The sequence below is a fragment of the Limulus polyphemus genome, unplaced genomic scaffold (genome assembly GCF_000517525.1).
Source record: "Limulus polyphemus unplaced genomic scaffold, Limulus_polyphemus-2.1.2 Scaffold53, whole genome shotgun sequence".
Lineage (NCBI taxonomy): Eukaryota > Metazoa > Arthropoda > Merostomata > Xiphosura > Limulidae > Limulus > Limulus polyphemus.
This window is the reverse complement of record NW_013665663.1, coordinates 476,005-488,767: the sequence shown is the minus strand read 5'-3', so window position 1 is coordinate 488,767 and position 12,763 is coordinate 476,005. Positions and strand designations below refer to the sequence as shown.

The following is a 12,763-nucleotide window of genomic DNA, read 5'->3' as shown; positions in this document are numbered from 1 at the left end:
TTAAATTGTTTATAAACTTTTTATGTTGAGGAATCTCCAGAAATCGCAGAAAAAAATCGTTGGTTTTAAAATAGAGGAAGAAATAGTTTTCAATAATCTTTAAGACATTCAAATTCATGTTGTGATTTGTTTTTTCTGTCTGAACAAAGGACATTGCTTATGACGTCACTGGACCATCTGTGCTATGTTAATGTATTCTTCTGATAAAAGGGACTCTAGTTTGTTCAACTACACTTTGTTTTTTAACCAGTGTTAGTGTTAGACATCAAGTAAATCCAAGAAGATACTTTTTTTTGCTTTCTATTTCTTGACAAACTAAGGGAAGATTGACCTTGTTTTGGTGTGTCCGTCTGTACGTTCGATTACAGTAACCCATTGATTGTATTGAAATGTATGATAATATAATTTTATATCGACAAGATAGTATAACATCATAAATGTTAAGGCTTTTGATACAAAAGTACAAGTTTTACTTTGAGAATATTCACAGATTGTTACTTACTGTAGTAGGACATAATAATGTTCTTCAAAACTATTTACTGGGTCAGTTTTTGCAAACTTGTTTGAATTATAAAATAAGCTACTTGGATGTAAGATTAGTTGTACTATTTTTTATAACTTACAACTGTTATGATTATTAAGTTTTTGTGTTGAATTTCGACTTAATAATAACAACAATAGTATTTTAAAGCATATATTAATAATGTTTTTGTTCTGTATCAGAATAATTCAAGAAAAGTTATAACGGTCATTTGAAATACAGAAACAAAATTGATAGAACCTTTATGATCGGAAAGATAAATAACATATTCGATTGTATTAAAATTTGCGACATTATAATTTTTGCATCTGGAGATATATTCAACTTTTGAGATTGTATAACGTGTCCCAAAAGGAATATGACCTAACGGGAAAATGGTTCTAGAAAGGGTAAATACGATTATAGAAACTTTAGAGCAACATTTCTTTAGGGGGTTTCTGACTGCTTTATAGCCACTTTTGGAAGGCGAAAAATAATCTACAACCACTTTTTTGTACAGACTTCGGCCCGGCATGGTCAGGTGGTTAGGGAGCTCGACTCGCAATCTGCAGGTCGCGGGTTCGAATTCCCGTCCCACCAAACATGCTCGCCCTTTCACCCGTGGGGCGTTATAATGTGACGGTCAATCCCACTATTCGTTGGTAAACGAGTAGCCCAAGAGTTGGCGGTGGGTGGTGATGACTAGCTGCCTTCCCTCTAGTCTTACACTGCTAAATTAGGGACGGCTAGCGCAGATAACCCTCGTGTAGCTTTGCGCGAAATTCATAACAAACAAACAATCTGTACAGACTTCTTGCTTTAGAGTCATGGGAACTGAAACTCACAAATTAATTTTCTTGGCTAATTGACCCACCCAGTCTTTTTATTTATACTAGACAATCTCAAACAGAAATCATTAACAACTTATTTAAAATAGCAAAAAGATACGCTCATACCAATAAATCGTAAATTTAATTTATTTTTAAAGGAGTCACTGCACCTCTAAGAATATTAATTAGCAGTCCGCGGATAGCTAACCTGAATCTAACCATAAAAGGCGAGACAACAGGAGAGTTTACCCATTCGTTGAGAGAGAGAGGAATTGACAAGATGAAATATAAACTTTTTAACCTTTTCTAGATAATGACCCATTGTTAGAGGAAGGGGTGTAAGATAATTAGAAATTCCAAAGAAATTAGCTGTATTAAAACTCATCCTGCATCATAAGCCATTTAGGTATAACAAACTATAATAACACGCAGAGTTTTAAAGTAAAAATTATTAAATTAATTCTGGTATAGTGTTATTTATTAAAATGAATTATCTTGTAAAAAGAAAATAAATATAATAAATAATATTATATTATTTGAAACCTATGCTTATGTCAAGCTTACAAACTTATACAGTTAGGTAAATCGCTAGTCCTATTTGAACGTATTATTCATTTAATGTTATAATTTCTATTTTGAAAACATTAGCTATTTCGAAAATGTCATATTACGAAAATATAATGAGCATATCCAACTTTAAAGCATCGACAAATATTAATAGGTAAAGAATAATTCTTTTATATTTTTGTTCGAAGTTTTATTAAAACAAAACGAGCTGTTAAAGGTGATGTACTGGAAAGCTTTGTCAAATAACTTTAATCATTGTATGGTTGAAAATATAATTTTATCATTTTTACCTAATTTTTGTTTGACCAGTTTGATGATTCAAGATCAACGAATTCGTTGTTTAGAGAAATTCTGAGCAGTTAGAGAACTCGTTTCTGGTAATGAACGTTTGCACAGTACTAATAATATTAGTTTTCAAACAGTGTTGTTCTTTATTACTTAAATATATGGAATCAAAAGCGACATAAAATAAACTTAACAGTTTTTTCATTCAAATTCTCTTAGATAGAATAGTTTTAACTATGGAAGAGCAGAAGCCAAAATATGCTTACTTATTTTATGACACAAATGTATGCTACTAAGTGAAGTCTGTTATTTAAAGCGTATCTGCTGATTTTAGAGTAATTTCTGATCATTTTGAGAGAATAATTGTTCAATTATACAGAACATTGCAGCTTGCCCTTAGGGTTTTCAAAAACCTATAATTAAAAGTATAGGGTATAACGTTATGAAACTGTCATGTTTTGGAAGTTTAAATAAGCTAATCTATACTGCTGTGTATCCATTTAATATATGAATAAAATAAACCACAAATTAAGAAACCCCGAAACCAGAACGCTTTGAGAAGACATACATTCCTTTTACATTTCTCATCATTTAATGATTTTACTTGAACGTGTCGAATCACTGGTGTCGTTTGTTTTTTAGAATTTTCACACAAAGCTATTCAGAAGGTCACCTGCACATAGCAGTCTCTAATTTTGAGCTGATAGAGTACATGGAAGGCAGCTGGTCAACAACATCCAAAGACAACTCTTGGTCTGTTCGTACTAATTATATGCAGAAGTAGTGATACGTATTATCAATGAAACTTGCTAATTAATGAAAGACGGACTAGTCTATTGCATGTACTTGTACAATTAATTGCAATATATTTTTTCTTGTGAATTATTAGACTTCTAGATGAAAAACCAGTGAACTAATAAGAGAAATTTATTTGACAGGTAAGTGAATTTGTTTCATAGGTAAGTGAATGAGAAAATAATTTATCTTTAATTTCAAATTATAAACTAGTGTGACGTGTAATCGAAAAAATAATTTTGAATGAAATTATTCTTACTTTCTGGTACGGTACGTTACTTCCAAATAATGTCATTTATTCACGGAATCAACCTGAAACAAGAAGGAATTAATCCATGATTTGTAGTTCATAAAGAGTTATGACTTATTTGTGTATAACCGACCCTCATTTCCAACCAATAGATTAGAAGGAAGGCAGCTAGTCAACAGCATCCACTGTCAACTTTGGGATTAAATTGTCATTCTTATAACGCACTCAAGGCCCAAAGTGCAGCGATCGTTTTTACAGCAATGGGATGCAAATCATAAATTTTGAGATTCACAGGTCGAACAGGCTAACCATATGCTTCACCCGTCTCCGAAAGATTTTATAATACAATAAGCATGAAATTGGTTCATCGTTATCTTTTAATCATTCTTAAATACGTCGATTGTTTTTTCTCTCTCTCGCATGACAAACAAGTAAATGCATTAGTTAAAATGGACTACCAGTTACAATCACAAGCCAACCCGTTCACACACAGAAAACGTTTCACCTAGTATCTGTACTAGACACTGCAAATATGCCTACCTACCAACTCGTTCACACATAGGAAAAGTTCTACCTAGTATCTGTACTAGACACTGCAAATATGCCTACCTACCAACTCGTTCACACATAGGAAAAGTTCCACCTAGTATCTGTACTAGACACTGCAAAGATGGTAAAATACCAACCCTTTCACACATAGGAAAAGGTTTCACGTAATATATGTACTAAGAAAAGGTTTCACGTAATATATGTACTAAACAATGGAAATACGCCTACCTACCAACTCGTTCACACATAGGAAAGGTTCCACCTAGTATCTGTACTAGACACTGCAAATACGCCTACCTACCAACTCGTTCACACATAGGAAAGGTTCCACCTAGTACATAAGGATTAAACAAAGAAAGTGAAGTGCTGAATTTGTTAAGTTAATTATCTAATATGTTTAAGCGACTGTATTGCAGAAGATGTGATCAAAAACAATTCAGATAAAAAGGAATAATGGATAAAAAACACACACATATAAATGTAAACTATATTTTGTCATGCATAATGCGATTTGGGGCAGACGTCCTTCGTCAGGTTGTATGTACTGTATTATATGTGAAACAGACGCTGATCAGGTGCGTTCAAGAGTTTTATTTTACTGAATGTTCATTAGCTTATTTTAAATAGTTCTATATGTAAATATTAATAAAGGATTAAATTATAACTATTAGGGTATTATGCGTATAATCCAATAATGAAGATTTCCTGTTTACATCCATTACGTACTACAACATCAGTGTTACTTGGATAGGTGTAAAAGATACAAGTCTATACAAGCTGAAACATGAAATGACGAGACAGAACAGTTATGAAAATTGAGTATAACAGTGAAAAATCTGGATAAATGAAAACACAAGTATGAACCTGCACATGATCAATTAGTTCGAAACAGAAGTATGAACCTGCACATGACCAATTAGTTCGAAACACAAGTATTAGCCTGTACATGACCAATTAGTTCAAAACACAAGCATGAACCTGCGCATGACCAATCAGTTCGAAACACAAGTATGAACCTGCACATGACCAATTAGTTCGAAACACAAGTATGAACCTGCACATGACCAATTAGTTCGAAACACAAGTATTAGTCTGCACATGACCAATTAGTTCAAAACACAAGTATGAACCTGCGCATGACCAATCAGTTCGAAAAACAAGTATGAACCTGCACATGACCAATTAGTTCGAAACAAAAAACACGAACGAACATTAAGATTTTAGGAATCTTCACTGTTGTTTCCATTAAAATAATTAATAAGTAAACAGAAGTGGAGATATAACTGAAGCACTCTAATGAGTTTTATATTAAACAGGTATGGCATAATAATATTTTACATGAAACACATTAAAAAGATGGAGGAAATTATTCTAAAATTTTACTCGCGACTTCATTTTCTTTAGAATAATGACAAAATTTATGAGAAATGCTGTTTTGGTTTATTTGGTAAGAAAAATAATCATGCATGGCTAAATATGTTCAATGTAGAACATACGCTATTTCTTGGATTATATAGAAAGAGTGCTCGAAGTGAATTTCTTCACTACATTAGAAGTCAGTTAGGTGACGAAATAGTTAGGAAGTAGTTTATAAAGGATTTCTTTAAATAACAAAAATGAGTAAACAAAATATATTTTTGAAATATGCATATAGGATAACAAGAAGGACGAAAAGTAGGTTAATTTTGAAAAGTTTCAACCCGAACCTAATCTGTACGTTGTGCGCATGTTGGCTATACGGCTAGGTGAGAGACCTCAAGAATCCACATCTATGGTCAACAGTATCCGCTAACATAAAAGGTTTGTCCGGCTATTTGATAGAATAACGGGATTCACAGTGATTTTTATAACAACGCTTACCACTGAAAGTACAGAGCTTGTTCGGCAGCATCACGTCTTGACAACTAGACTCTACGATTGGCAGCCCGCTACGCTAACCACTAGGCCATGTATGGTAGTACGCAATTAAAGGACTGCGGAAGATATACCTTGAAGATATGACAATATGTTAACAAATGTTTGCTATTTTACTTTTCTGCTAAACAAAAGTTGGCTGAGATGAATTAATATAAGCGTCAAGATTTGTTTACATACTTTTTATTAATACTTTTGCCCATTCTTGCTTTTTTATTATTTCATAAATCCTTTTTACACATTATCTTTGTTAATTTATAATGCTTTTAATCTACTCAGGGTAGTGTGTATTTAGTTAAAATCGATTTTATGGGCGTGAGTTTAAGACGGCTCACTCCTGGTTCCAATTTACCAATCCCAAAGACGTTTGTTCGTCATAATCTGCCCAGCAGTCTGTTTCGATTCTCATCACATATATATATATAAATTATTTCTGCGAAATTACATGAAATATCAACATAGAAATATTTCTATTATGTTGACGGACTTGGTTGAATAATGTTAACAATGGTGCGTTAATACTCATAAGTATAATTGTTACTCCTGCTCTATTGGTATCATTGTTCGGGTACTTACTTACTTAACATGAAACTACATTAAAAATCATTACTTCTTGGAAATAAGTAAGGGGAATGTGGATCATTAACAGAAGTGACATTAATTTTCTTGAATTACAAAATAACTTCTGCATGTTAAATTATGTTTAAAGTTTGGTTTGTTTTGTATTTCGCGCAAAGCTACACGAGGGGTATCTGCGCTAGCGTCCCTAATTTAGCAGTGTAAGACTAGAGGGAAGGCAGCTAGTCATCACCACCAGCTCTTGGGCTACTCTTTTACCAACGAATAGTGGGATTGACCGTCACATTATAACGCCCCCACAGCTGAAAGGGCGAGCATGTTTGGTGCGATGGGGATTCAAACCCGCGACCCACAGATTGCGAGTCGAGCACCCTAAGCACCTGTCCATGTTTAAAGCTAAACGTCTGAGCACAGACAATTCGCGGAATAAATCAACAATTCCAAAGAAAATAGTTCTCAATACTACTTTATGGAAAGTCATTCGGAGTTTTTATTCATCCTATACTAGAGGAAAGTCTGAAAACATCCACGAAACACTAGTTCTCGGAAAAGATACAGGACCTCAACAACATCCCATTCTTATGAGAAAAAATCGATAAGTAATTATGACATACATTTTTTCTTTTTGGCACGAAACCAAAGGCTTTTACACAACAACAGCATCTTTCAATAATTTTATAGAACGAAATTCATGGTGAAGGAAAAGGTGGTGTCTAGAATATTTATACGACTCTTCGTATTTTCTGTTGTTGTTTTGTTCAATGCTTTTCATCATTTACTTTCTATAATTATAGAAAACATATTCCTTTGCGAAACCGTTACCTTTACTTATTTTATTATCTAATATTTTCAATATTAATCGACTGTGAAAATACCATAAATGTTAATTTTCCTTTTCTGTCGGTTGTACAAAACGAAATCCTTAGAATATGTAGGTTGAACAACGTATTACAGCTTTAAATTTTATGGGTTGACCTGAGTATTTAATTAAAGAAAAGAAGTTGATAAATAAATTTACGTTTTTAATGATTTGAATACTTCATTTTAATAAATACATAAGGTTTAATTTGATATTTTATTTAGTTGAGGATGAATACATTTGAAACGACTGATATAAATACCTGAGGCGTATTTATCGCTCAGTCTGATAAGCAGTAATCTCGGAATTTTTTTGTGTTGTTATTTCTGAATTTGCTTCTGTGTTTATAAAAAGTCCCCAGTTGCACAGCGGAATGTCTGCGGACTTACAATGCTAGAAACCGCGTTTCGATACCGTGGTGGGCAGAGCACAGATAGCCCATTGTATAGCTTTGCGCTTAATTAAAAACAAACAAATAAGTATTTATAAAAGTTACTAAATATTTCATATGTTAAATTAATTATTTTCTGTTTAGCTCCTTCTTAAGCTATACTTTGATATAAAAATGTACTCTCATGTAAAGCTACATACATTATCATAATACCTATCATTGTATGCTACGTAACTACAGTATTAACCCATCTTTTGCGACACATGGGTTAAACGACTAGGCGAGAGAAACTAAGATTCAGGCATTTCCAATCCTAACTCAGAACCGCTTAATAAACATAAAGAGGTCAACCAACTGGTAGCGTCCGCTGCCTGCACGGCTATTATTAAGTTAATTCTGGAACTGCCTGTCACTTCTATAAAACGCCCACATCTGAAAGTGCATAGCGTGTTCACTTTGCATATCGGGGCTCGAACATTAGGATTTCCGATCTGCGAGCCCTCACGCTAACCACTGGGCCACGCTCTCTCCTGTAATCACAGTGTCCCTCGTAGTACGCTACTTAATCGCAATATCCGTCTTAAACATCTATGTAATAACTTAAACTTTTGTAAATACAGTACCCGTTCGAATTACCATCCATTTAGAACGTTGTTACAGCAGAGTTGCAATGAAAACAACGTATTCAATACTACAGACAATATTTCATGTTGTTGTTGTACAATTCAGAACAGCTGCATAAAACGCACTATTTATAACTTAGCATAAAGTTTTCCCATAAGTGTAACTGTGTTTGATATTCCTTTGCTTTAAACACAACACCTGAAAATTCAAGTAGTGATTATTTACGTGCATGTGTTTACGTTATTGAGCTACTACGGTTTGAAAATTGTCAAACGATGTATTTAAACAGTCTTCAGTATTCTCATTATGAAGATCATTTCATAAGTGTTTTTACGGGTAAGCAGTATTAAATGTTAACGCGGCAGATGGTAGGTTAATCTTACTTAGGAGTTATTTGTTTCCGATACCTTTAGATTAACATTCTACTACGCAAATAGCATCGAAACAGTCAAATTTCAAAGCAAATCAGCACACACACACAAATGCAGGATTCACACTTTCTTTTTTAGTTAATGTTCAAAGCAAATCAGCACACAATAGAAGCAGAATTCACTCTTTCTTTTTTCAGTGGATTGTTTTTACGGTACCTCACGGGGATTATGAAAAACATAAAATATAGTATGTAAGCTGAGCAAGACGTGATGAAATGTTTTTGGTTCTGCGTTTATCCCTGAAGGCGCTGTCAGTGGGTCAGCTCTCTAGAGAATAATGTGTGCGTGTGTGTGACTCTTTGGCAACATGCGTGGTTGATCGTTCATTACATTTCTGGATATTACAGGATGTTACAAGTTCTATATCAAAATGAAATGCCGCGCTATACGGTTTCTAGCATCGAGGTCAAATATTCTGCCGAAGAGGCTGCAGTTGGAAAGTACACATGCATTAGCTATGTTGAACGCAAAAGTAGAAACACCAACCACCGAGAGCTTGGTTTTGTCCAGCTGACGTAATACTACATCTCTTGCTGCTAACTGCACTACGTAGTCTGAGCTCTCGTGTGCGCGCGAATAAAACCAGCCGACATATTGATTAGAATACCTTCCACTGCAGGATAGCACGGAAGAAGGACTAGTGCCGGATGGTGTGAGTGTCACACGAACGATCTCCCACACCTGAGCTAGAAGATTTTGTTCTGGATTGATTCTCTTCTCCGATTTTATCAAGAAAATTTTAGTTTCGACGCAAGGAACTTGGAAATATAACAGGGTAACAACATTCTTGTTTTAAATATCAAAGATGTTATTGTTTGTGAACTTGTTAGCTGTGAAAATATAACTGTACAGTTGAATGGTGGTTCAATCCATCCGCTCTTGTTTAATGACATTTAGGCCTAGATCTTATGGTTTAATGCTCATAAAACTAATACTGTTATACCTAAATGCCAGTTGTCTTGTATGAGAGTAAAATAGCAACACTTCACTATAAGCTTGAACTTCAGTGTTGAAATCCACGCACAGGATTACAAGTTATTTTTGTATATAAAATTATCGGGTTTTAAACCCTGACAAGAAATTTCTATTATCACCTGATGAGGTTTTAGCAATAATGAGAAATTTTGCGCATCAGTTAATAAAACGAATACGACATAGAAAAAAATAATAATACGAAAAGGATTATTTTGCAAAACATAGTAACCTTTGATATTTTCTTTGATATAAAGTGGCCCGTAATAAACAATACATTTACAATGACGTACTATTCTGGTCAGTAAGATAGATTGACTTAAATGTTTCTATAAAACAGTAATAACAAATGGTGAAAGCAGCTTCAATCTATTTGAAAAAGAGAACTGATATTGCTTTATCACGTTGTACATAACAATCGTCCCTACTACTGACTTTTTAGTATGACGCATTTATGTATTATCTAAGCCCACGTGGAATAAAACTGTTAGAATGAATACAAACAACAGAAGCTTATAGCCTTAAGTTCAGAAGTAATGTTATTGATTTATAATTCTTTTGAATAGCATATTTATATGAATACAAACGATCTGGTTATATACCAGAAACTTATAGCCTTAAGTTCAGAAGTAAGGTTATTGATTTATAATCCTTTTGAATAGCATATTTACATGAATACAAACGATCTGGTTATACACCAGAAACTTATAGCCCTAAGTTCAGAGTAAGGTTACAGATTTATAACCCTTTTGAATGTCATATTTACATATATTGTATGAATGTTTGGACACCAGCTCCCCAAACTGTTTTTCGTCATTAGTTATACCATTTATTTGAAGAGTTTATAGAGTGTTCATGAGTCTGCATAATGCTTTGCACTCATTATTAGGTGTTGCTGTCTTAGTTACGTTCAACAACATAAGATCAGCAAACGGTAATGTATTTCTGGACACATCCCTATACTAATTATATTTACATTTAATGAATCAGTCTCGAATGTAAAGGAAAGCTCACTTGAACTCTTATCTAAGAAACTTATAAAAACATTTCCACTGTAGGCGTTATATTTCTCATCGTGAACAAAACCTAAGATCAGGAAAAGAATTAGTGAAATTTCACACGACTCACATTTGTGTGACATAGATAGAGATATTGTCTTTGTGTGAAAGACAGTGCGCCCTATAATGTTATAAGTAACGTATGCTTTGTACATACGATATAGAACGTTGGTTTTAATCTAAAATAGATCGTAAAAATAAATTATGATAAAACAGAGAAGCCATTTCAGAAAATAAAGTCAGCTCAGGATATAACATTATTGATGATAGGTAGTCTGCAGCTTGAAGATCATAGTATCAAAGATCTGTTTTTCATTTAACAAGACTTTGGGAAGATCTGATGACAAAATACAAAATATCTTAAGAAGTCTTTATGACAAAATGGAAAACATTTAAAAGGATCTTATCATGAAGCAGAAAAGTACTTGGGAAGAAAAGTCTTCATGATGAAACAAACCTTATGATAACAAAGAGAAGTGTTTAAGATGTTTGAGGACGAAACAGGTAAATCTTTAATAAGTTTGATAAGTCAAAGAAAGATAATATTATATCAGAATAAAATAGAAATGTATAGTAACTCCTTACGCTAAAACAGAGACGCTTTTAAGATCCCACTATAATAGAGAAAGTGAATAATTTTGGATGACATTAGGATAATCTAGGAAAATATTATGATAACAAACAAAAGACATTTTAAATAAAACCTTAAGACAAATTAAAAAGTTTTGTAGAAGGACGTGTGATTAAACAGAGAAACTTTTCAGATGGTACTAGAATGAAACAGAGAGGAATTTATTAAAGCCTTGTGACAAAACAGAAAAAAAAACTTATGATGAAAAATAAAAGCGTTAGAAGACCTTATTATAAGCCAAAAAAGTCAATTTTCACAAAAAATAAAAGTCTTAAAAGCAACTTTATCGAAAAATAAAGAAGACATTAAATGGTATTTTAGTAAAACAGAAAAGCCTGTAATATCATCTTCTGGTAAAAGCATACGTAGGTCATTAGGTTAAATCATATGGAGGTCATTAGGTTAAATGGCTTTTCTGTTTTATAGTAGCTACTTCATAAAGGTTTCTCTGTTCTAACGTAGGTATCTTTAAAAACACCTCTGTTTTAAACTAATGACCTCCATATGATTTAACCTAATGACCTACGTATGTAGTAGTATAACCTGAGAAAATTGAAGAGGCATTTGGTGCTTCCCCTACTTAACTGTTTAAACAAGTAAAGTAAAAGAAATAGTTGCTTTTGACAGTTAAAATATTGGGTATTTTAGTTGATATTTAACAGACAGTTTCAATAGTTATATGTACGAAAGTAAAACAGTTTGAAACTTCTCCACCTACTAAATTATCACTTGATTCACATGGCCTCATATTTCTGGTCTTCCAAAATTATTCTAATCGAACAAAAACTTCCACACTCCAACCTAAACCTAGCTTAATAATTTTAATGTTCGAATCTAGATATCAAGATATGAGGCATTCAGATTTAATATGTCGTCTAGAGGACATTACTTATAGTGGCAGTAAATTGTTCGGTTGTTGAATATTTGCAAAGCTACTCGACGGCTACTTGCGTTAGTAGTTCTAATTTTGAAGAGATAGACCTGATGAAAGTTATCTAGTCAACACCACTCACCGCCTATTCCTGAGCTACTCTCGACAGCAATCATAGCACAAAAGAAATTGTGTATAGAAATAGGTAATTCGTAAGTAAAAAAAAAGATTAAAATGAATGAAACAAATTACAAAAGACTTAACTTTTGAATACATTAATTAATTAAGTATATATAAAATAATGAGATTGGAAAATCATTCATATCAATATAAAACAAAAAGAAAAAGTAAAACTAAAGAAAAATATGACCTATTAAAGTAATTTTAAGCTATTAACTACCTCTCACATACTATCACCATTTCTTATATGTTCTCAGAATTTTTGAAGTTTAACTTTCGTCTGTTTGGATTAAATGATACGCGGTTTAATAAAAACTAGGTAGTAAAAAGGAATGCTTATATTTTCTTGTAACTTTATCTAATGCGGAAGATTTCAAACATCAATAGAGCAAGGTAATAAGTCTCTTTATAATACTTACAGATATTAAATGTTAAACGGGCGCGAAAATGTGTAACA

General features: G+C 33.0%; 1 protein-coding gene across 3 annotated transcripts in view; it reads left to right on the top strand.

Annotated features, from left to right (window-relative positions):
- The first annotated feature begins 9,189 nt into the window (after nt 1–9,189).
- LOC106463468 (suppressor of lurcher protein 1-like) overlaps nt 9,190–12,763 on the top strand; it is a 160,200-nt gene continuing 156,626 nt past the window's right edge. For 2 of the 3 annotated variants that reach the window (XM_022391355.1, XM_022391349.1), the window contains exon 1: nt 9,190–9,369. The gene's annotated coding sequence lies outside the window, so the exon portion shown is untranslated. The remainder of the gene's footprint in view (nt 9,370–12,763) is intronic. The other variant, XM_022391361.1, reaches the window with a different exon arrangement.